This window comes from Anas acuta, chromosome 2 (assembly GCF_963932015.1).
Source record: "Anas acuta chromosome 2, bAnaAcu1.1, whole genome shotgun sequence".
In the NCBI taxonomy this organism is placed as follows: domain Eukaryota; kingdom Metazoa; phylum Chordata; class Aves; order Anseriformes; family Anatidae; genus Anas; species Anas acuta.
In genome coordinates this window covers 19,084,013-19,107,425 of record NC_088980.1, presented here as the reverse complement: position 1 = coordinate 19,107,425, position 23,413 = coordinate 19,084,013, and the positions used below count along the sequence as shown (strand labels likewise).

The following is a 23,413-nucleotide window of genomic DNA, read 5'->3' as shown; positions in this document are numbered from 1 at the left end:
AACAGCAATAGCATGGCTGCCCCATGGGTGGACAAACCAGGAGCCAAGAATTGTCCCAGTTTAGGCAGCACCCTCACCAATGGGGCCCAGTACACAGCAGCAGTCCCAGAGAAGCCAGGTCTACCTGGGAAGGCTCAGCATAGGCACAAGGTCCATCCAGGAGGCCAGGCTAGAAGGAGGCAGAGGCCTGGAGGCAAGCTGCTGCTGGTATAGCCCCAAGGCATATGCAGAAGGCAAGATTGGAGACAGGCATACCTACAGCATAGCTCAGGCAAAAACCCAACCTCACCTCATCCCTGAACTTAAATAGAGGTCATGGGCAGAGGGTGGGGATGGACCTCCCAGGTGAGGCTGCTCAGGGCCATTAAGGTCTACAGGTGCGCTCATGGGACTGACTTACACAGGTGCTTATAAATTTAAAACCTCATTGTCCCAAACTCAGTTGGTCAAGTGTCACATCCTTTCCATTTCTCTTTTGCCTTTGTGATCTCAATAGCAATGTTATCCAAGTAAATAGTTTTATCTCCCTTCAGCATTGAAACAGTTACTGGGGCTTATTATATGGCCTCTTTTCTGCGTCTTATTGAGAGTAGGAGAGAGCAGAAATGCTATATTTTATTATTATTATTTAAGAGTAAAAAGTTATTAGGAATTACAGATGGTTTCTAAATTCTAATATTTCTTGGAAAAAAAATCTTACAACAGCAAAAATCCCTGATGTTTCTACTGCAGTCAATGGAAGCAGCTGAATAGTCAGCACCTCTGAATAAAAGCAGGTCACTTAGATGCCTAAATATAGATTTGAAGTCAGATTTTTAGAAGAGTTCAGTACCCATTTTATTCCTTACGTTATGCTTAGAACATGACATCTGAGCATTGTGCAATGCTGCACACATCAACGTGACTAACATCTGTCATGTTTGTCTTTCATCTTCTTTCCAGAATAAATCCATAAAATCCATATAGTGAAGCATTTTGTTTTTTAAGCGTGTCATATACAACACGCATTTTTTTAGGTTTATTATAGGAAAGGAAAGGCTGCGGAAGGAAGTTGTTTTTTGTTTTCATATTTCTTTTTTCTTCCAGGAGACTTTCTTGTCATCTTGGCCTAGATTCTGAAGAGTTCCTTCCTGCAGATGTGAATCCTTAGCAAGGAAGGTTATGTGTTATCCGAGGAACAAAAGATGTTGATCATAATCTTTAGAGCAGAATCTGAACAAATCAAGTGCCTGGACTACCTAGACGACGTCTAAGGCACAGGTTTGTATTCTCCAGTTTCATGCACCAAGAACAGGATGGTTACCTGCACTTGCCTATCTTGTTGGGATGACACAGGTCTACCACCTGTGCCATGATATACCTGGAGATGGACATGGGCATCACTTGAAGAGGCAAAACCCAGTCACACTTGCAGCCTACGCTTTTCTTTTGCACCTCTTTCTGGCTGTGCATCAGCTAGAGCCCCAGTCTCTTTCTTTCCTTCAACTGTAACCCTAACCTTAGCTCTTAAACCTAGCCAGAGGCTTAGCCTGGGACTGGATTACCCAGCCAATTCCTAAGGCAAAAATTTCCCCGTCAAGTTCTTGCAGCCTAGACTTCTCTTTAAACCCTTTTAGCTCCCCTCCAGCTGGAGCTCTGGTCTTTCTCTTTCTCCTAGCTCTAACCCTGGGAGACCCGGGGTCGGTCTTGTGCTAAGCCTCAGCCTAGGGGCCCTAGCCAGTGCCCAAGCTAAAACCTTCTCAGAAGTATGTTTTTTTCACAGCCCACCTTTCCTTTGGCATGTTCCTTTCGTGTTCCCCTCCAGCTGCAACTTTAGCCTGTCTCTGCCCAGATACTAACTTTAACACAGATCCTTAGACCAGGACCCCCAGCCAGTGCCCACAATGTGTTCCTTTTGCCACATTTTCTCTACACCACATTTTATCTACACCGTTTTTTCTTTAGAGCTCCTCTCCAGCTCCACTCCAGATGCAGCTCCAGACTCTCTCTCAGCCCTAATCTTAATGCTCGCTCAAACCATATGCTTTGGACATGGCCCCCGGCCAGTGCCCACACCAGGAAGTTCTTGCAGCCGAGTTCTTGCAGCCCACACGTCCCTGTGACAGCCACTTTCTAGCCCTGAGCCAGCTGCAGCTCTTGGCTCTCTCCTTCTGTCAGCCATAACCTCAGACCTATCCCTACCCCGACAGTACTGAGCCTTAGACCAAGCCCCCAGCCAGTGCACACACCTAAAAGATCTTACAGACGAGTTATCTTTGTGTCCCAGCCTTTCCTCTAGCAACTGCTTTCAACCTCTCCTGCAGCTGGAGGTCTGGGCTCTCTCTTTCTCCCAATGTTAACACTAACCCTCACGCTAGCTGTATGCTTAGCCTCAGACCAGGATGCCAAGCAGTAAAAACAAAAACCAAAACAAAACAAAACCAGCAAAAGCAACCAAGTTCTTCCTGCACCCTGCACTTCCTAGGCCCATTCTAATTGCAGCATTAGGCTCGCTCTTGCTGACAAATCTAACCCTACCTCCAAACCTAGGAGGAGGCAGAGCCTCAGACCAGGCAGCCCTGCCACGTTCTCCTTGCAGCCTAAAGTTCCCCTTCAAAGCCCCTTTGTAGCTCCCCTTCAGCTGGAGCTGTCTGTCTCTTTCCTCCAGCCCTAACTCTAACTCCAAAATAAACCTAACCATAAGCTGAGCTTTGTCACTGCCCCCTTTTGGTGCCATCACCAGAAGGATCTCCCAGCCAAGCTCTCCTTGCATGCCACCCTTTCTCTGGGCAAGTCCTTTCTACCCGAGTCCCACCTCAGCTCTAGGTTATCTTTTTCTCTCAGCCCTAATACTAACACTAGCCATATCAAACTCAAACAAAGGCTGAGCCTTGGCCTAGAACTCACCAGGCCAAACCAAAATGTTCTGGCAACCACGTTCTTGCAGCCTACACTTCCCATTACCAGTTCCTTCCTTGTCCCTCTGCAGCTGGAGCTCTCATCTCTCTCGAGTGTAACCCTGGCTTTAAGCCCAACTATATGCTGACCAGGCCTCACTGCCAATGCCCACACCAAAATTTTCTCTCAGCCATGTTCTCTTTGCAGCCCACCATTTCCTTTGGCAGCCTTTTTCCCATCTCCCTCCAACTGGGGCTCTTGGCTTTCTCTTTTCCTCAGCCCTAACCCTAACCGTGATCACAGGGTGAACCTCAGACCAAGACACCCACCAAACATTCTCCCCTCCCAAGTTTTCTCTGCACCCCACTGTCTCTTTCTGAAACTCCTTTCCAACCCCAATCCACCTGCAGCAGCAGGCTCTTGCCCCTGATCCTAACCCTAACCATGGTCCTGATGCGTTCTGAAGGCTGAGCTTTGGCCACGGGCCCCTTCCAGCACTGACACCAGAAAGTTCTCTCTGTGGCCATGGAACCTTGGCAGCCTCTTGGGATTTCTCCCCACCCTAACACAGGCTGACTATCTCTGGGGAGAGAGAACCTGCATCCAAGGTCTGCTCCTTGGTCTCTTGTAGCTTATGGACATTTTTGTGCGTGTGTGAGGAGGTGTTTCACATATACTGCCTGGCACAACACTTGTACTTCAGTCCATTGACAGATTTTTTTATAGCATGACACTGTGAATGTATGTTGCTGATCAGTTTGTGGTGTACATCCAGTATCAGAAGAGGAAAGACCTTCTGGGAGAGCACTGTAAAACTTCAGAGCTAAACCCAAAGCTGGTACAATACTGCCTGTAGTGCCTATGGGGAGATCTCTCTTGTTCAGTGTATCTCCACAACAGCATTCATGAGCCATTGTAAGCAAAACAGCTTGTTTCACTTCACAGATAACCTGTGAGCATGCTAACGTAGATGTTGAGATGATGGCCCAGGAACTGACAGAAGACTGAAGGGCCAAATTATGACAATACAACCTCTTCTGAGGAAGCAGTTGGTCTTTAGCTGTTTCTTAGAAGACTGTTTGGGATCTGTATCTTCCAGCGTTGGTAAGAACAGTTTTTGGGAATAGGAGATTCATGCTCTGAGTTACCGCACACTCCAACAACAGAGCGGCACTTCCTACTTGACTTTAAAGAAATCCACCCCCTGTGGATTTACAAGCGTTAGAGACTCCTTTAGAGTGTCCAGAACTTTTTGATGGCTGAATATAAAGCTTTTGAACTGCCTGAGGACTGAATAGGAGGGCACGGCCAGGGTCAATTCACAGTGCTTGGGAACTTTATTAAGGGTGTGATATCACCAGTGGACTAAGCTGGTCAGAACATGCTCACTCTCTGATGAAGTGGTTTACTATCCTTATTAGCACTGAGCAGTAGTTAGAAGCTCCAGAGGAGATGAAAGTGTTTTGTTTTGTCATATCTGCATCATTTTTTTTCTGTCATTGGTACTATTTTTTTTTCTTCTGTTTCTTCCTGTGCCTGTACAAGATGCTCCATTGGGAGCTGGTGGACAGGAGAGAGGGAAGGAGAGAATAAGCTAGCAAGACTGTGCTAATGACTGGTTGCCCTTGACTGACTTCATCAATAGTTTGCATAAATTAAAAACAGGGTGCAGGCTCTCACCTTGGCATTTAAGTAAAGCCTGGGACTAGCAAGCTCACCATTAAAGTCCCTTTGCTCTTATTGATGCTTGCAGCAAAGTCTTGCTGAGCCTTACTATTTAAACATAACACTTCCTAACTTAATACTTCATCCCAGCACATATAGGAATGACTTGCTTTTTGTTTCACTGATCATCGAGAGCAATTCTGGTGAGTTAGGGTCTCTACTCCTGAGGAAAGGGATATCACACAGTTTGTAAGTGAAGCTTTGCCTAGCTACTGGAAGGTAATACTGCCCTTTACAATTATTTTCTGCAGCTGCAAAGAACAGAAGGCCCACAGAGTATCCCTGGGCCAACTGCCATAGAAACTAATTTCAGCTAGGGCAGACTCATAAATTGTTCCATTACTCTATAAATTGGTCTGGGTACATGTCACTTCAAGCCAAGCTGGGTTACTTTAAATCCAGCCCATAGTTCTAAAATATTGCTGTTTTTAAAAAAGAATTCATCTTAAAGACATGATGAAAATAAATTCCTGAAATAAATTAACCTTCTACAAGAGCATAAAACCCACAAGGATGTTGAGTTATTTACCAATTTATTGGAAATACAGAAAGAACAGTCCAAATATTTTGAAGACAAGGCATTTCCTTCATTTGTAAAACTGAAAAACAGAAAACCAGTAAGCATAAACTTTTTTTAAAATGCAGACTCCTTAATTGCTCTGCTTTCAGAAGAACAAATACAATTTGTATATGGAAATGATTACTGCCTATATATGTTTACAGGCAGAAGGCATTGCCTGCCAGTCGTCAGATGTGCCATCAAGAGTCGCTGGGTTTGCAGAATTTCACATCATTGCAGAGGATTTCAAACAAACTCTGGAACATAATTTAAAATGCAAAAACAAAGTTATTAAAATTAATTTACAGAGATCAATGCAGCAATTCCTTAAGCACAAAGGAGTCTTACATTTCATTTTAAGCATTACCAATTTCCTTTTGTTCCCCAACACAAGGCATGGCACATAACCAAAGACCTATGAAGGGGGCAATCAGCCTCAATTAGGAGTCAGGCATCTATCCCAAGTGATGCTTTGCTTTCTTTTTATTTATGATGAAAAAAATAGACAACCTACTCCAGCCTAGGCTTAGGAAGTTATTACAGCCAGGGGTAGCTCCTTTAGTCACCTCCCCAAATGCAATGGAAGCCAGGACAGCTTCTTCTCACCTTGTTCAACTCTCCATAAACAACCCAACTGAAAGCCTTACGGTGATCGTGATCGGTGTCTCACAGTAGCCGCATCCATTTTAGTTCAAACAAAGTAAAATTCCCCCTAGCCAGAGCAACGCTGAAGCCCAGCTATCCCACTCCCTCAGGGGCCCTCTGCTTCCCTTTTATGACTTCCCCCACTTAGGCAGCACAGCTGTCAGTTCCACCTCCCAGCAGTTTAACAAGCCACAACTGCCAGGTTTTGCAGCTTATATAGTCTTTAAGGGCTAACCTCTTCCTTCTTCTGAAGCAAAGGGTTTTAACCCTTTCTAGGTTCACAGTGACTACAGCTCAGCTGGTGAGTTGTTTACGTGCAGCTTCCTGGGATTTTCTGGCATCTCTTTACTGATCCTGTTTCCTCAGGTGTAGTTGGCAATGGAGTTGCAGAATTGCTCCTGGGTACTGTTGCTCCAGCTTGGGGACAGAGAATCTAAACCTTAAACAATGTGTAAACCTTCATGTTGTTTTGTTTTGTTTCAGCAAAAAGATCTAAATTGATAGATTTCACTACTAAAATTATGGTATCAAGAACATGTAAGTTCAATAAGGACATTCTGTATATGCTTCTTGTTTGTTCTTCAACCTGCAAGGTATTTTGATCAACACTGGGTAATAAATGCACTTTGAAAAATCCATTAATCACATTTGTGCCTGTCTAAGAGCTGATTTATTTCAAAATATACTCTTTTTTCTGATGGAAAAGATTTTGAGCTTCCTCTGTTTTTAAATGTAATTAAACATGAAATGACACATTTTAAAAATAGTCTAAGAAATAAAATGCAGTATTTACTTCCTATAGTGGCACATACTTTTAATAGAAACTGCTTGGTGCAGAGCTCATCTTAATTGGTAAAGCCAGTAAGTTCCATTTTCATCTAGCTATATTTTTCATATTTGTGAAGTTTCTGAGGAATTTTCCTTCCTGCTACAGCACTGGAGCAGCCTTTCCAATTTCTAGCCCAGAAATACAGCTTCCTTAGCATGCACCATTTTAGAGTTTCTCGCTTGCTGTGGTTAATCACAGGAACTACCGTAGCTGATGAACTGTTAAAGAGCTGCAGTAGTTCCTGCATGCTCTAATTTAGATGGTTGCCACTGTTACTAAGGATTTTGTTTTTAGAGGAGGTTGTTTGTGCTCTCTTTCAACGTTGCTAAACAACTCTCAAGCGTTTTTCTTCTGGAGACATTGAAAAGCTCCGCTAATGCCAATACTGGAGAAATAGCCCTTAAAAAAAGTCCTTGTGAAACTCATGGAAAAGTAGAGTATGTAGTTTTCAAAGCTCAAGTTGCAAAAAAAATACTACTAATAAAAAAATCCTTTAATACTGGATGCCTCCCTTTTGGACAGGAAACACCAGATACCAAGAACCTGAGCACTGACAACACCAACTGAATCCTGAAGCTTCAGTGGCACGGTCCTTGTGAGAAGCAGGTCTCTCATGCATGGTATCTAAATAAAGTAATGTTTTAAAAAAATCTGGCCTTACCTGCATTTAAAGAATTTACATGGATAACATTTCACCACACATCAGCTTGCTCCAGACCTTGTCCATTCACATTCTGAATTCTCCAGGGAAGGAAATCCTGTGACCTTTCCAGCATTTTGCCACCTCCACGTTTTTTCTATGTGTCCAATAGGAATTCCCCACACTCCGGCTTGTGTCTACTGCTCCTTGTCCTGTTGCTGGACACCTTTGAGAAGAGCCTGATTCTGTTTTCTCTGTGCTCTTCCATTAGGTATCTGGAGGCAGCAGTAAGCCCTCTTTGTTGCCTTTACTGCTTACTGCGGAACAAAACCAGGTCTCCCAGCCTGTTCTCATGTAGGATGTGGTCCAGTCCCAAAACTATCCTGGTGATCCTCCACGGGGCTTGCTCCAGTATGGCAATGCCTTTCTTGGCCTGGGTACTCCAAAACTGGACTCAGCATGCCAGGTACAGGCTCAGAAGTGAACATGGGGGAGAAACACTTTTCTCAACCAGCTGGATACACTCTTACAGCCCATTTATTCCGTCTCAAATGCAAGATCCTAGATCCCACTTGCCTTTGCTGGACTTCAGGAGGTTTCTGTCAGACCATGTCCCCAGTCTGTTCAGGTGCCTATGCACGGCAGCCCTGTTCTCCTAGCGTAACAGCTGCTCCCTCCAATGGCATATTGTCTGCAAACTTGCTGAGAGTGCACTCCATCCCATCATCCAGGTCATGAATAAAGATATTAAACAGTATTATCTCCGCTATGAATCCTTGAGGGATGCCACTTGTACAGCCGGTCACCAGTTCTGCTTCATATTGTTGATTACCACCCTTTGAGCCCAGTGGCTCAGCTGATTTTCTGCCCATGTTATCATCCACTTACACAGTCCATACCTCACTAATTTGGCTCTAAGGAGATAATGGGAGACTGTATCAAAGGCCTTGCTAGAATCAAAGCATACAGCAGTCAGTGCTCCTCCCTCCATGACAGAGAAAGTCACCTCATCACAGAAGGCAATCAGGTTGCTCAGGCATAATTTGCCCTTGATAATTCTGTGCTGGCTATTCCCAATCACCTTCTTATCCTTCTTTTGCTTGGAAATGGCTTATAGGAGAATTCAGTCCATAACCCTCTAAGGGCGTGCAGTTAAGCTGTCTGGTCTGTACTTCCCCAGATTCTCCTTTTTGTCCATCTTCAGGATGGACATGAGTTTGCATTTTCTTCTTCATGGCTCAGTTGTAATATATTATTGTTTCAAACAATATGTAATTGACAATGAGACCCAAATATGTTATTAGAAAGTTATAGTCTATCATGTCTCTCCTTTTTAGGATATTTTATATTTCTAATGTAAATAACTTGCAATATTTAGGTTTTCAGTAAATTATATGTTTCTGCTAAAGAAGTTTTTATCCTAGATAAAACCAATCTCACCTCGAATTCTTTTGATTTACATAACAAATACATGTTTTCCAAGAAATATTCTTTAAAAAAAATGGAAATGAGAAAAAGTCACTTCCTTAAGCCTATTTCAGTTACTGAAAAACTTTCTTGATGCCAACAGATACTTAAAGTTTTTAGTTTTTCTAAAATAAATGCAAATAATCAGCTTGCCCGACATCAGATTAAGAAAGGAGAAAAATGATAGGACGAAAAATGTGCACATCTTAATTACTTTCTAATTACTGTGTGAAACTTCAAGGAGCTGAAGAGAAAACGAAACCCAGCTCTCACGAGAGCAGAAGTGAAAATGCTGTAGGAGCTGGTTAGACATAAGACTGAAAGAGATTCTAGTGAAATCTCCAAGCAACAGCATAAAATGTTGTAGAGATGGATAATGAGATAGGCTTTGAGTGTGTGGTAATGTGTTTCAAACCTCAGGCCCCATCTGTGACAGGCCTACATGGTTGCAAGCCCCTAGAGCACCACCATTTCACGGGAGGCAGTGCTCGTGGTGGGGTTCGGTGTACTATGGCTCTTTCCTCTTGGGCATGTCTGTTTCAAGATACACGTGCTTCAGGCCTGATCTACACAGTTTTTTGTTCCTGTAAGTAAATGTGTGTGGTAACTTTAAACAGAAATGGTTTTACAAGTGCGGAGGTGCTTACAGTAAATGGCTGCACCAGCCCGGGTGGGTTATCTCCTGTTTGTGGGAGAAGCCACGCCATGAGAGCACACACGACATCTTCCAACCATAAGACGTAGCAGTGCTTTGCCTACTCTGGTATTAAAAGTAGGCTAAGCAAAGCAACCATAGCTATTCTAGGTGTGAGGAGGGGCCTCTTGGCCCAAGCCTTCCTCCTTGGCAAGCATGGGGGTGGCGTTTCCTGGTGATCCTGGGGGTGACAGGGTACTGCTGCCTCTGCACAGGGGGTCTGGTGGCAGGGACCAGAGTCCTGGTACGAGATGAGTTAGCAGGGATCGTTAGTGTTGTTAAAACAATCTGACCTGTGGGCAGACAAAGCTTTGATCATTATACACTGCCGCTGAAAATGTCACGGCAGTCTTCAGCAACACATCTCCCAGGCTTGTTGTCGGAGCCAGCAGGCTTGAGGCTCCCTCAGTTTCACTGGGGAAGCGTGAGCATTTCTAGGAATTCAGCTCTGGAGAAATCCAGTGGTCCCACAGTGAAAAAAAAAAAAAACAGAGCCATTCTAGGTGTTAACTAAACTAATAGGTTATTGGTGTATTCTACTTTTTTTTTTTTAGCTATTTTTTGTTTGAAAACAAGTAAGAAATATTCAAAGATTCAGTTCGTATCTATTTTGAATGAGAACAAAATCCAGCAGGGAATGATTGGCACAACACGGATGAAGGCAGGGCATAGAGTTATCCGTGTGAGTTACTGTAGGCAGGAAGATGACTTACTGTATGCCCTTTCCAAGCACAGAGCACCTTAGCTAGTACCACCTAAGAGGCCTAGTTCTTTAAAATAAAAAAAAGTTTATACAAGTTAACACCAGGAGAACATCTTGTCTGTGATTATATATAAAGTAAGCTTGGAGATTAATTCATTAATGAGGAAAAAAAAAAAGGACAAAAATAACAGATAAACTATTGGTATATGCCCAAAGCTCCCTTTACAGTGTACAGTTTCACATGTGTGAGGTGTGCAGAGTAAGAGGGGCGGAAAATTGAAGCAAAAGAAGAAATACTGCAAAACCGCAGCTTTTTTACGCTGTCACCATTTCTACATTTGCAAATGAAGTTGCTACCATGTTTCCTCTGCCAGGCAGGCAAAAAGGGCCACCTAGCAGCTTGCAGGCTGCAGAGTAAGTGCAGCAGAGCAAGAGCTTTTGTGTTGATATAAACGACAATTCTTTGATGTTAGGTACTGCACGGTCCCACAGAAATTAAGTTTCCATTCAATGTGGAAGAATAAAGGAAGGAAGCCAAGAAGTTTTGCTCTTCTTTGAAGCAAAGATGAATAAAGTCTCTTTAAGAATGAAGTATTCATGTGTGCCAGTGTGTTTTTTAGTTCCTTGAACATCTATATTCCGGGATGAGCTTGAGCTTAAGAAACATCTTAAACTACTGCTGCACAGTGGGGAAGGGCTTCGAGACCTAGAGGCAGTGCTGGATATAGTCAGAGTATTGGTGGCACTGAACCAACACCAGGCTGACTGCTACAGACCCCGCTTTTCAGTTCAGAACCAGTGTTTACTCACAGAAAAGCATCAACACAAAAATAAAACCCAGACACGCTTAAATATGTGTGAGGGGGAAGGAAACCATCTCCATGCTGCTCCCAGCTTGCAGACCACAGGGTTTCTGTTCGGGTTCCTGCGGGGAGCGTGGGCGAGGACAGAAAACCTGTGGCACGTTGCTGGGCTCCTCTGTTTCCAAAGCAGACAAAACTGCAGTAAACACAACCACATAACCTGGTATTTGTGTGTGCTTTTCCCTATTATTTTGGCTGCTGATTATTGAAAGGAGAGAGTTTAGCTGTTCTTATATGTGGCAAACAGGTTGGTTCTTTCATCTAACTGACAGACAGAACCTACTTTTTAGCATCGCTATCTGACTACCAAAAATAGCATGAAGACATCATTAAATATATGCATATATATATATATGTATATAAAAGAAAATATTATTCCTTGTCACTTACTGGTTGTGCAAATATGCAGACCCGTATACACAGATGCACCAGGCAGAAAGAAGAGGGGCTGGCACAGAAAAGAGCTGACAAAAATGGAAATGGAGAAGAGAGTCTGAAAAACAAGTAAATAATCGAATGAAAAGGAAGGGAGGAAGCAGCAGGGGTTTTCTTTCCTCTTCTGCACAGTCTTTGTGACAAGAAAATTACTTGGAAGTTCAGGCATCAGATAGATGTTTAAAAAGGAATGGCAGAGAAAGCTTGAATGAGACTGATCTTTTGAAACAAACATTTCCTTATAAATGAAATCAAATAGCTTCTGCTGGGACAGTAGGTCTCAGGAAGACTGCCATCAAAGTGACCTGCTCTGTCAGATACTGTCACGTTTCCCCTTTCACTCAGAGCAAAGAAACAATTTGTATGACTTATCACTTCATTATTTTATTCGTTTGCTTCTTCATCCATTGCTGGGATATTTTCTGTCAGTTACCAGGCTTCTCTCAGCTCTGTCTTCAGTCATGTTCCCTGGCAGAAAACACTATTAGCTTGAAACAAATCTCTCAAGGAGAAAGATGTATTTCTCTAGGCATTCCAGTAAGTCTGAAATATTGTTGCTTCTAACAGCCTCTAAGGAAAAGTAGGAAAAAAAGCCAAACCTAACTAACTTTTGCATGAGAAACTATTTTAAAAATGTGTAATTTTTCTGTATATTAATCTGTTTTCCAGGAGGAAAACAATAGTTGAATACCAGAGGGCACGGGATATGGTAAAGTAATAGACTATGTTGTGGTTAGCCCTAACAAACTGGGCAGGGAAAGGTAGTCCCCCCCCTCTTCCATGCATGGAAAGCTACGCTGGTCATCTCCTCACCATATTTTAGGAGTACTGCAGGCATCATCCCCAAGGCACCATCCCATGGATCATCCCTGCTGCCTGGTTTTAAGCTGTCCCAGCTGGTACACAAGAAAATTATATTCCATTAAGTTCTTAATGTTCTTCCAACTAGCATGCCACTTGTTAATTAATAATAGTCATACTTCATTAGTGATTACTAATGTAGTAATATTAAAAATTGGAAATAAAAATAAAAATCCTTACAAATACAGTTAGCAGTTTATAGGTAAAAGGAAGCAATTTCGCCGTACTGCAACTCAGAGATTATTGTTATATATAACTGTTTTAAGAAGCATGCCTTAACAATTTGAGGCAACAGACTAGCAAAGTGGATAGATGAATTAATATAAGATGAATATAGGATGTAGGTGAAAACTTGCAGCCATGTATTATATCCTAACACATGAAGATAAGTGGTTTAAGGTTGGTGGCTGAACCTGCTAATAGCTCCAGTTCTACTGGGTCTGGAGTGCTCCAGAGCTGATTTCCACAGGCACAGTGATTACATTTGGGGTTTTAAAGTCTCGCCTGAAAATCATCCATAAATATGCAGTTCTTTTTTCCATGATTTCCAGATGAAATTTGTCAAGTTTACAAATAATGATTCATCTCGGGACTTAGCCTTGAATTTGAAGGTTTTTCTTTGTTTTTATTTTTCACCTATCATCTTTGGTGCTAAAAGTTCAGCAGCATAAATGGTAGGCTCATTGATCTCACTTGGTCAACTGATTGGGTTGGACCTCAGCAAGGAGTTGTGGCCACACGCGGAGTCCTTCAGCTCTGCAGGACGGGTAGTAGCGAAGCACTGCAACCATATTTTAAACACTTGAGTAAAGAGTCAGCATGCCAAGCGTACACACACAGCACTGAGGAGTAGGAAAGGATATATTTATCACCAGATTAGAAGTACACTTGAAAAACATTCAGATAAAAAGAACTACCTGCAAAGTAGCTGTCGGACAGTAAAACTGCTTCCAGCTGGTGTCTAGAGAGAAGAAAGTGTGAACAAGTACTTATAGCTGAGGGCTGCTTCTTTGGGTTTTCATTCAGGAGCACAAGTTACTGAAGAGAATTTCTCTTAAAGAAGCATGAGAATGCTTGGGTGAGTTGGGGTCTGCCTATACAGGCCTTGCTAAAAACATTTTTGCCCTGGAAATGAAAATGAATTGTCTAAAGGAGAGGCCCAGAAGGAAGGGAGCCTAGGAACCAGTGTGGAGCCAGGCAGAGCTGGACCTCGGGGCTCAGCAGGTCCATGCACCTCCCACCGCTGAGCCTAAAAACTACTATTTGGGAATTCTTAGCTCCCTGGTAGGATGAAATTTCCAACAATTTGACCTTTTCCAAATAGGACATTTTTTTCTCCAGGACCGTGCAATGCTGAGAGAAATCTGAAGTTTTAGCTAAGAGGACAAAAATTTCCTTTTCTAGGCAGAATGTGTTATTTTAGGAGAAGTTTTATGAAGTATCCCAAAGGAAGTTCCGAGTATTATTTGACATTTATATATCATACGAGCTTTTTAAAGCAGAGAACAAATTACAGTTGACTTGTTAATTAACTGATTTTCAGCAGATGGGGAAACACAGACATTGAGAGGCTAGAATAAATTGGCCGTATGAGTTAATGGCAGTCAGGAACATGAATCAGTATCTCCTGGCAAACAGGGCACGAATCTTTGCCAACTGTGCCACTGTGACAATATGGGCTTATCTGGTATCATGTGCACTCTCTCCCCACGTTTGCCTCCTGCCAGAGGCACTGTGTAAGGGCTGCCAGGAGATCCCTCATGCTGGCATGATGTAACATGGGCTAGCCATAGCCACTGTCCTGCCCCAGCCCTCTTTCCATAGTGAAGGACTATTTTTCAAGCGCAGAAAAGCTTTAACTGTTGGCTTTTCATGGCTTAAGTTCAAGCTTCTTTCTTCATGTCATTGTCAAGTCTTGCAGACTCGATCCACGGCAATTAGGCTTACAATTAGCCATTAGGCATTTTAATCCTCAACCCTTTTAATCACTTTCTAAAAAGTCATCAAATTTATGAGATGATCTATGTGATTCAAATTATTTATTTTTTGAGGTTTCTGAATTTCAGTCAAGGCATTCCAGGTATGATGGACAATAGAAGTCCAATACAAACTTCTTCAGTAGTTTAGAATCTATGATCTGGTCTGCTGTACTTTTGTTAAAAACTGCCAACTATTCCCCTTTCAGTCGGGAATCAGAGAATTCATCTTGCACATCTCTGTGAATGATGCACAGCCTTTAAGAAAAGTTTAAGAAACCCTCTCTGAGGCACTCCCCTACTCTGTAGAGAGGCTCACTTCATCCATGTCAGTGGGTGACAACTCTGTGACTTACCCTACCTCCTACGGGGGCTGCTGTGCTGCCAGGTCAGCTCCTTGGGCTTCATTTCTGCCCAGCCATCAGCAGGGCTTAATTGCACTTACAAGGACAACTGCTGGTGGTAGGGAAGGACTTGATTTAGGGGTCCTGAGCATCTATGCCTGGATTAAAATCTAGATCCTCAGAAATGTTTACTGAACTGAAACTGGAGTACTAAGAAGAATTTCTCTTAAGACCAGTTGGCCATACTCATCCTTTTCTGGGAAGCAACTTACCATATGTATGTTTCTTCACATGAGTTTGGTTTACCACTATAAAGCTTAAAATGAAAATACCAGTTTTATTCTTGGTATAATTATAAAAGAAAAGCCATTTGCAAGTATAAAATATACCACTACCAATCCTTTGTCTCAGCTTTGGTGTATGGAGTGGTTTCATCTCACTTCACTCACTCTTCACCTTTTGGCCCTCCCTGCCTGTTCCCTTTCCCTCCCTTGTGCTGCCACTGTTGTGTGTCTCAACCTGCAGTGATCCAATTCAAGAAAATAACATTATTTTTTTTTTGCTCGTTTAAGCCCACAAACTGATATGCTGTGGATCTGATGAGCACAAATGCCAGCATAAGAGAGGGGAGAGAAGGCAAGCCTGACGCAGAGCCAAATTAGGTTTAATCTACCTGGGAATCACAGCCTTAGGCATGCTCTGAGGTATCTTTTGGCCATGGTTACCAGGAGCCTACTCATCAGCACATGCCTATGAAATCCTGTCCTTAGGTGTGGGTGCCCTTGCAGGATACCTGTGTTCCACTTGGAGGTGTTCTGGTTGCCCTGGATATACAGAGCTTCAAAGAACCCCCTGTTTCTCTAGGAATGCTGCATTTCTCTGCCTCCTGTTTTTTCTCATTGTGCTGTGATAAAGGCATGGAACTATAGCTCAGCATCTGTAAGAATGAAATGGAACAACCTCAGTTCTGCTTGAGACTGCCCCTCCTGTGAAGTGCAGAGTTCTGGTTCTTCCCTTCTTTTGTCCTAGACATTGAAATTTGTGCTTATTTCACTGTAGCTTCACTAATTGAAAATTACACATCACAAGATTACATAAAAATGTTCGTACCACGTGGAAATTTCAGCCGCCTTTTGGGATCACTGGCATCTTATAGATGCCATGCACGCCATGATAATACCTCCCTATTTTTAGTTTCAGAGGCCACTGAGCTCTTCTGCATGTCCTGTGTATATTTGAAACACTCTTGCTTTTTTTTTTCTCTCCTTTCTTTCTTTCTCTCTGTCTTTCTCTCTTTCTCTCTTTCTTTCTCTCTTTTTCACTTTCAGAGGGAGGCTTGAATGAATCCCTTCCTTTCAAAGGGCCAAACTTTTACTCCTTCCTTTCCAACAGAGAAGTAATTTATTGCTATTAAAATCAAAATGCTTAGATAAGATACCACTGGTTATTAGTAAATGAAAGAGGAGATAGCCCCCAATTCTTTGAAAAGAGGAACCTGCTACAGTGCTGGCTACAAAGATAACCCAGAAAACCAAGAATTGTACTGGTACATAGCTAACTAGAATTGCCCTTACCCACAACAGCACAAAGTAGCTTTTTATGTCTTGTTTCAAATGGAATAGAGAACCACAAATACCCTCTTCCCCACCACACCAGAGTAATACTAATGGTGTTAACATTAAATGCTTTACCCTTTCTGAGGATTTTGCAAAAACAAAGAAACACACAAAAAAAGCCAACAGTGAACAATCCAGAATTACCTCCCTGCCAGCAATGCGTGGATTGCTATTGAAATGGCAGTTTGCAGAGCAGATACTCAGACAAGCAGTGGCACTGGGGAGTTACTCATACACTAACTGTGTTTTTGACTTCGTATTATCCTCTACGCCGGTCTCCAGCACTTAAATCATACTTCATCCTTGTGCTCTATTCAAGTCTGACCCCGGTTTTTAAATGGAAAAATATATTAAGAGAGTCATAATCATAATGCTCCCTCTGGTTCCATTAGCTTCGGAAGAACTGCGTTTTGTACATTATATGTGACCAAATTAAAAAGCCCAACTTTATTCTGTGCAATTCCTGGCTTATAGAGGCTGGGTATAATTACTTCTGCTAGAGTATTGCATTATACTATAATTTGCACAATGGTCCAAAAGCCTTCCAATGTGCCAGCAGAGTCAAAATCTCCACCACTTTACAGTCAAGTGCAGTGCTGCTGCTTTGCTCGTTTCAGCATGGGTAGACAATTAGGTAATTAGGGTAGAATTAACCCCCTCATCCCCAAATTAGGGGTTGCACTGAACTATAAAAAGAAATGCTGAGTTTAGATTATAAACATATTGATCTCATTTCATCAAAAGTCACAACCATAATATTAAGCTTCATATAAAATAATTATTTTTAAGTGTGCAACTTGAAAGGCTGAAGAGGTGCTACATAAAATCTTCATACTGAGATTCATAGGACTGTTTCTTCTGCAACCTTTAACGCAGAAGCCATCCTTCCTATTCCTCTGTACATGTAAAACTATGCACCATTGAGTTGCAGCCATCTCAGTGAACGGAAACCATTTTTATTATGACCAAAATCACCTTCATACAGAGCATTTTAGCAATGTCACCATTTCAGACTCAGCTTGACTGAACAGAGACATTTATAAGGTGCCTTCAGTGACATTTCTGCAATTGGATTCACTAACGAACCTGAATAATCAGCTGATGATAGCTGAGATCAAACCGAAACAACTGAAGCACATCTTCAATTTACACTTATGGTAAGAATTGCTAGGAAAGTTTGATTCTAAGTAGTTTTGTGGTCTGTTTAGATCTTGACTGAAAAATGGATATTACAGAAGCAAAAATGAGCAAGGAAAACTCATATAAAATCATTGCAGAATTGGTGCACCTGGGCTCACCATTCACTTCTTACAAAATGGGGGTATCTTGTTCTTCACCCCACTAGCATTTCTGAATAGCTTACAGTAAAGTTCTCTGGTTTCTCTGTTTCCACATTAAATAGTCCTTTCTTCAGACTGGACGAATTCCATGAATTCCATGAATTACCATTTTCGAGAGATTAGTTGAAATGGAAAAGATTTTGACAGATAACTATTATGAAATAGTACCAAAGAAAAAATAACAGAAAGAAAGTTTAACTTTTTTCTTTGAATTCTCAAACCAATTATCTAAGCTCTCATTTCAGGATTTTTTAATGCAATTTTAGTTTCCCAGGATATTCAGAAATTGATGCCAATTATTCTGCATTATTACCTTCTGTAGAATGTGGAAAGTAAATGCTCTGTGAGTTATATCTTCATATTTCGTATCTTGAAATACATAATTTCATTGATATTTCCTATTAATGTTACAATTTCAAATAGAACTTACTCTGCTAGCACCATTTTAAGCATGTCCTGACATGGAAAATTAAAACACATCACTTTAATGAGTTGCTGTCACTCATTCTTTCTCTTGTTATAACATGGCTAACATCAGCACTACAACTTGTTACATCTGTACATCTGTACTCTTAAGGGTGTTTATTCAGAGATATCCCCACACATACCCCTTTGGAAGTGATGAAAGCTAAATGCATCGCTTACTGTTATAATCTTTAAAGAAATGCAATCACTTTTGACAGTTCAAAGGAACTGGATATCTCTTCAGTACTTGCCTCGAGGTTTTTTTGTTTTTTTTTTTTTTTTTAAATTTGGAAGATTTTAATTCCCTAAAAACTTTACTTTTGTGCTTAGAAGCAAACAGTTTCTAAAATCTGTAGAACAGCAGGGAACGGGGAGATTTTCATCTCAGAAAAGTTATTTTCAACTCCTAAGAGTTGTCTTTTTCACCTGAACTAGTCATCTGGACTCCCTTCTAAGCATCGAACGCCCAGTCATCACATCCTAGGTCAGGATGGGTGAACCATGACCTGAAGGTGTCTGCTTCCTCTCAGCTGAAGATAAAAGGAGCCTGGGATGAGCTGGTCTGACAGACAGCTCCTGCTGTGGCCATTCAAGGCAGGGGGAGATGAACCCCACACGAAGTCCCTACCTGTATATTAAGCTGTGATAAAGCCACTGAAAACTGTCAGCTGGTGATATGAAGAAAGGTCAGCCTGCTTAAAAAATACACAGGGAAATATTTGTTTCTGATGAGGCAACTTAGACACAGCAATGCTATCGGGCATCTGGCATTTGGTTCCTATCCCAGGGAACAGTAAGGACAGGTCAACACTACAACCAACAGAAATTAATTTCCTTACAGGAACTGTGCTGGCCGTCTTCTTAATTGCTTCTCTTTCAAATGCTTTCATTTTATGACTTTGAAAATACACACTTCATTTTTATACTTCAGCGGCTGATTGTGCACCTCTCTAGACTTGTAACTAAAGTGCTATCTAGAGTGTTTCCTCAAGAGGAAAGAAACCCCAAGGCATTTCGGTAAACTGAAAGCTTAATTGGTATTTTGGTCCATATTGTCATTCTATAGAATCGTCTATATTGGCACAGAACTCAGGGGAGCACCCCCAGCCCAGTTTGGATGGCTATACTGGAATGAAGATGCTTTTATGTAACCACCTTCGTTCTTCTTGCACCTTAGATTGTCCCAAAGGTGCAGAAACTGCCTTAACCTACCAGAAGTAAATTATTGAGATTTACAATTTTTTATTCTTTTTTGGTCTCTGAAAAGGAAGTAGCAAGTAATTGAAGCAGATTCTTCTTCCTGTTGCTCCCAGGTCTGAACCCTTTTCTACAGTCCTTCTGCCCGTTCTTACCCTGGTCCTCCTTTCCACTTCTGGCCCATCACCATCTCATAGTCCTCTATAACTCACTGCTCTGCAGGCTTCAGAAGCTTTTTCCCCATTAAATTGTCATGCCATTGCTTTAAACTGCCAGCTTGTAAATTGCTTTAAACTTGCCTGTTTGTTGTTGTTGTTGTTCATGCTGTCCTATTCCACTGTGCCTTTCATTATCTGTGGGACAAGGAGTGCACAAGGCAAGCTTGTGGGTTTGCTTCCCAATAAAATACTCCCAGCACTCTGTACTTCCCAGCCCAGAATTCCAGCTGTCTTGTTGTTTATTTATTAGGTGTCAATGGGTTTCACATAGGACAGGATCAGCTTCAAGCTCAGCCTCAACTCCATCCAAAGCATGTATCAGCCATGACAAAGAAAGTTCAGCTTTATCCCTGCCTGCATCCTCCTTTTGGAAAGAAGCCGCTCACTTATTTTGTGGAGATTGCTCTTGTGAAGTCTTGACAATTCTATGAACTGTCAGAGACTCGAGCACGCAAGGGAAAGTAGAATCTTCACATTTTTAGTTTTAAAATGCAAATTTCTCTGCTGAGCATGAGCAATCGCAGATTGCTCAGTCTTATAAGAGGGAAAAAATGACTAGCTGAATCTTTTCATCTGTGCAAGACGGACAGCTTCAGCCTTGATTGTCAAAGATATGCCAAAGTAAAAAAAAAAAAAAAAAAAAAAAAGGAAATTATCAGCTGAACCTAATAACAGTATAACAGTACTGTTCTCTACCCTAACTCACGCACACCTACTGACCACAGCACCTGTAGCACACTGAATTAGGTATCTGTGTGATCCCACCGGTATTTGCAATGTTGTACACGTTTGCTATAGACAAAACCAACAGCGTACCACTGCACTAGGAACACAGATTACTCGACTTCCTTTTCTTGACACTATGCGTGGTGTATGTGCACAAAAACTTGATTTCCACCTGCCATCCCCTGGGATCTCCCTTCAAACCACTCTGGTCACTCGAAGCTCAGGAATGACACAGGTTCATTTCACCAGGGGCTTAAGGCACCAAAGACACCAAGCCATCCTTCAGCTTGTGATGTACAAGGCACACTCATGTCTTAGATCTAGACAAAGTGGTTTTGCATCCCGGCCTCTCTGGCTGCTGGGAGGTGACACCTATCTCTGTGCTCCTATACAGCACCATCTGCTGAGGCTGGGGCTGACATGGAATCAGTCTCAAAACCAAGGAGCTTCACCAAATACAGCAACCCACAGCCTAGATCACTTGGGCCAACTAGAGCACTAAATATGCTGGTGTTTGTGCTGATATATTGAAGCGGTATAATATGCTCATCTTGAGGAAAAAAATTACAACTAGTAGTTGATGTGTCTTCTGGAGAAAAACAAACAAATTAACCTTTCAATAATACCTTTCATTAAAAATTCCTCAACTTTATTCTCCTATTTTTCTGAAGAGTTTTTTTTTTTCCTAACTTATTCTCGTCCTTCGCATCCCTGCATTAGCTCAGTTAGTCTTTTTGTAAAGCCTCTATTTTCAAGAAAAGTCTGTTTCCACAAGCATGCCATGTGCTGGTGTTTATTGCAACCTGCGTATCAGAACCATGGAGCTAACAGAATACTGTGCTCGCTTTTAGCCCTCCTCCCATAGACATGATTGCATGTGGAGAAGCAGTCATCTAACGACACAATGGACTTTTGTCTACTTCTACAGCAGCCTGCACAGCTAGCCAGTAAACAGAAAGCATTAATTCATGCACGGTTTGTTTAAAAGCATCACTCTGGTAATCCTTAGGATGTATGTTTACCATAATGCAAAATCAAAGTAAACTGCTAACAATACGAAGCCTTGTTTGCAGTCCATGGTCTGATAATATTTTGTTTTTAAAAAATAAATAAACCAGCTCCAAAGACTAAGCCAAATTCACCCAATAGCTCAGTGGGTCTCAACTTCAGACTTAGATTCAGTGGCATTCAGCTAAGGAAGAATAGGGCCCACTCCTTTAATTTTGTTTGATATTAGCCATATGAAAGGACATCATTTACATTAATACAAATACGCTGGATAAAAAGAATTAAAGAAATGGTGATGCAAGTAAGTTAGGCTCTACCTTTCACTGACAAACAACCTTCTTGGGCAGCAGAAGTTGGGAGAATATGAAGCAGATCATTTGTTCTTCAGATTTGGACAGTGATGGCTTACCACGTTTATGAATAATTCCTTACAGTTTTTTATCACTTTCCACCCCAGAAGCTAAATGAGTTTTACAACTATTAATTGAATTGTCCAACTTCACTACGCTCTGTGCGATAGAAAGGATTATTAACTCCACTTTACAGATAAGGAAACTGAGACAGGGAGTGGAAACAATTAGCTGGAGGTCACACAGGGAATCAGAGACAGATAAATCCCAGATCTCTCAATCCAATGCATTAAGTGTTGAACACTGTTCCTTCTCCACGCAAACAGCCACCAGAAATGAGACACATTCCAAACACAAGCAATTAAAGCAACATTTCATTAAAGATAAAAGCTGCTGAAATTCATCCTATGCTGGCGATCCGAAACATTGTTTTCTTTTGTCTCTGTCACATTGTTTTAAGTGCAGATTACTCCTGCTTCCTTCCTTCCTACACCATCAGAGCAGTATGTGCAGCACATGCTCTCACATTGCTTGGTACAGTTGTGCAGCCCTCCTGAAAATATCTGCCCTAACAGCATGCCGTACACTGCTTTGTATGCATGTCATCATGATTTCCATTGTAATATATACAAATCATTCCTGATCATTCCTTGGCATTCATGGTATGTGACGTATATGGCTCTCTCTCTAAAGAGACCAGTCTCTACATTGCACAGACATAGCACGTTTTTCCTTTAAGAAATTATTGGGCAACTTCACAAACACACCGTGCAAGGTTTAACTCTGAGAACACGGGAGAAGTAACAATAGAGCAAATACTTCATACCTTTGAGATCTGTTTGGCTTGACCACACTCAGGGTGTTTAGGAAAGCTCTAGCACGCACACCTTGTACAGCACACCTACAGTTTCAGCTATCACCACGCTGAATAAGGTGTTTGATTAAGCCACTTAGAGTGGTGTTTATTAGCTGACAGCCATTAGTAAGTGAGCTGGTTAAGCACTTTCCACAGTGTATCAATCAGCAGATTAGAATTTTCTTTGTTTTGCTTTAAATCGATATGTGTTTGTTATAATTATCTTAGCACTTAGATCTAATCATGGATTTCTTTAAATCAACAGATGTTCTGCCATTAATTTCCACAGAGAAAAACATCAGGATCTCTATGAAAAACATTTTACATAACACTCTGTGTGAGCAAATCGTGTCTCTATATGAATCCAGTTTTGAAGCAACTTTAATTTCTGACTTCAGCATTTCTCTCTGTTCTTTCTCCACTGAGTAGCACAATCATTTGCTCCATTTCTAACAGTGAACGAAGTCTCATGACTGTTTGGTGGGACAGATATATATTACTGTGGAAGAAAATAGAATTATTACAGAGCAAATATTGCGGCACAAATGCAGATTAGTACAAAACAAAGCAAAATGCTTCAAAAGGTGGCATTAACTATTGCAAAATCTTGTTTAAGTGACATTTTCAGAGTTAAAAGCTGTTAAAAGTTAAAAAGTAAAAAGTTCTCTCAAGCAAATTTGTAAAATAAAGAGCTTCTAAACTCTTTGGATCAAAAGAAGCATGGAGGACCAAAATCAATGTATTTTAAAAGCTACTGCTAATTCAGTATAGAATTTTAGATTTTTAAAGAGTTACATAAACTATGTTTTTCTAAATTGGTTTCAGTGAAATTACTGGCAATATGATCTGAAGGGTTTTATTAGAGGTATTCAAAGTGTAGAGCTTCAACAAACAATATGGAATTCAAGAAAATGTAATTAAATAAAATTAAAATGACTTACTAATCATTACTGACACTATTATTGTCTTTGCCCGCTACTTTCTATAATTACACGTGGTTTTCTATGTGATGGTCCCAA

The 23,413-nt window shown here is 41.4% G+C and overlaps 1 long non-coding RNA gene across 1 annotated transcript; it reads right to left on the bottom strand.

The window, feature by feature from the left end:
* Window positions 1-5,118: 5,118 nt before the first annotated feature.
* On the bottom strand, window positions 5,119-7,672 carry LOC137851669 (uncharacterized). The gene is made up of 2 exons (XR_011093341.1): window positions 5,768-7,672; window positions 5,119-5,418 (listed from the first exon to the last, which is right to left on the bottom strand). It is a non-coding gene; the product is annotated as an uncharacterized lncRNA (long non-coding RNA).
* Between the last annotated feature and the right edge of the window lie 15,741 nt (window positions 7,673-23,413).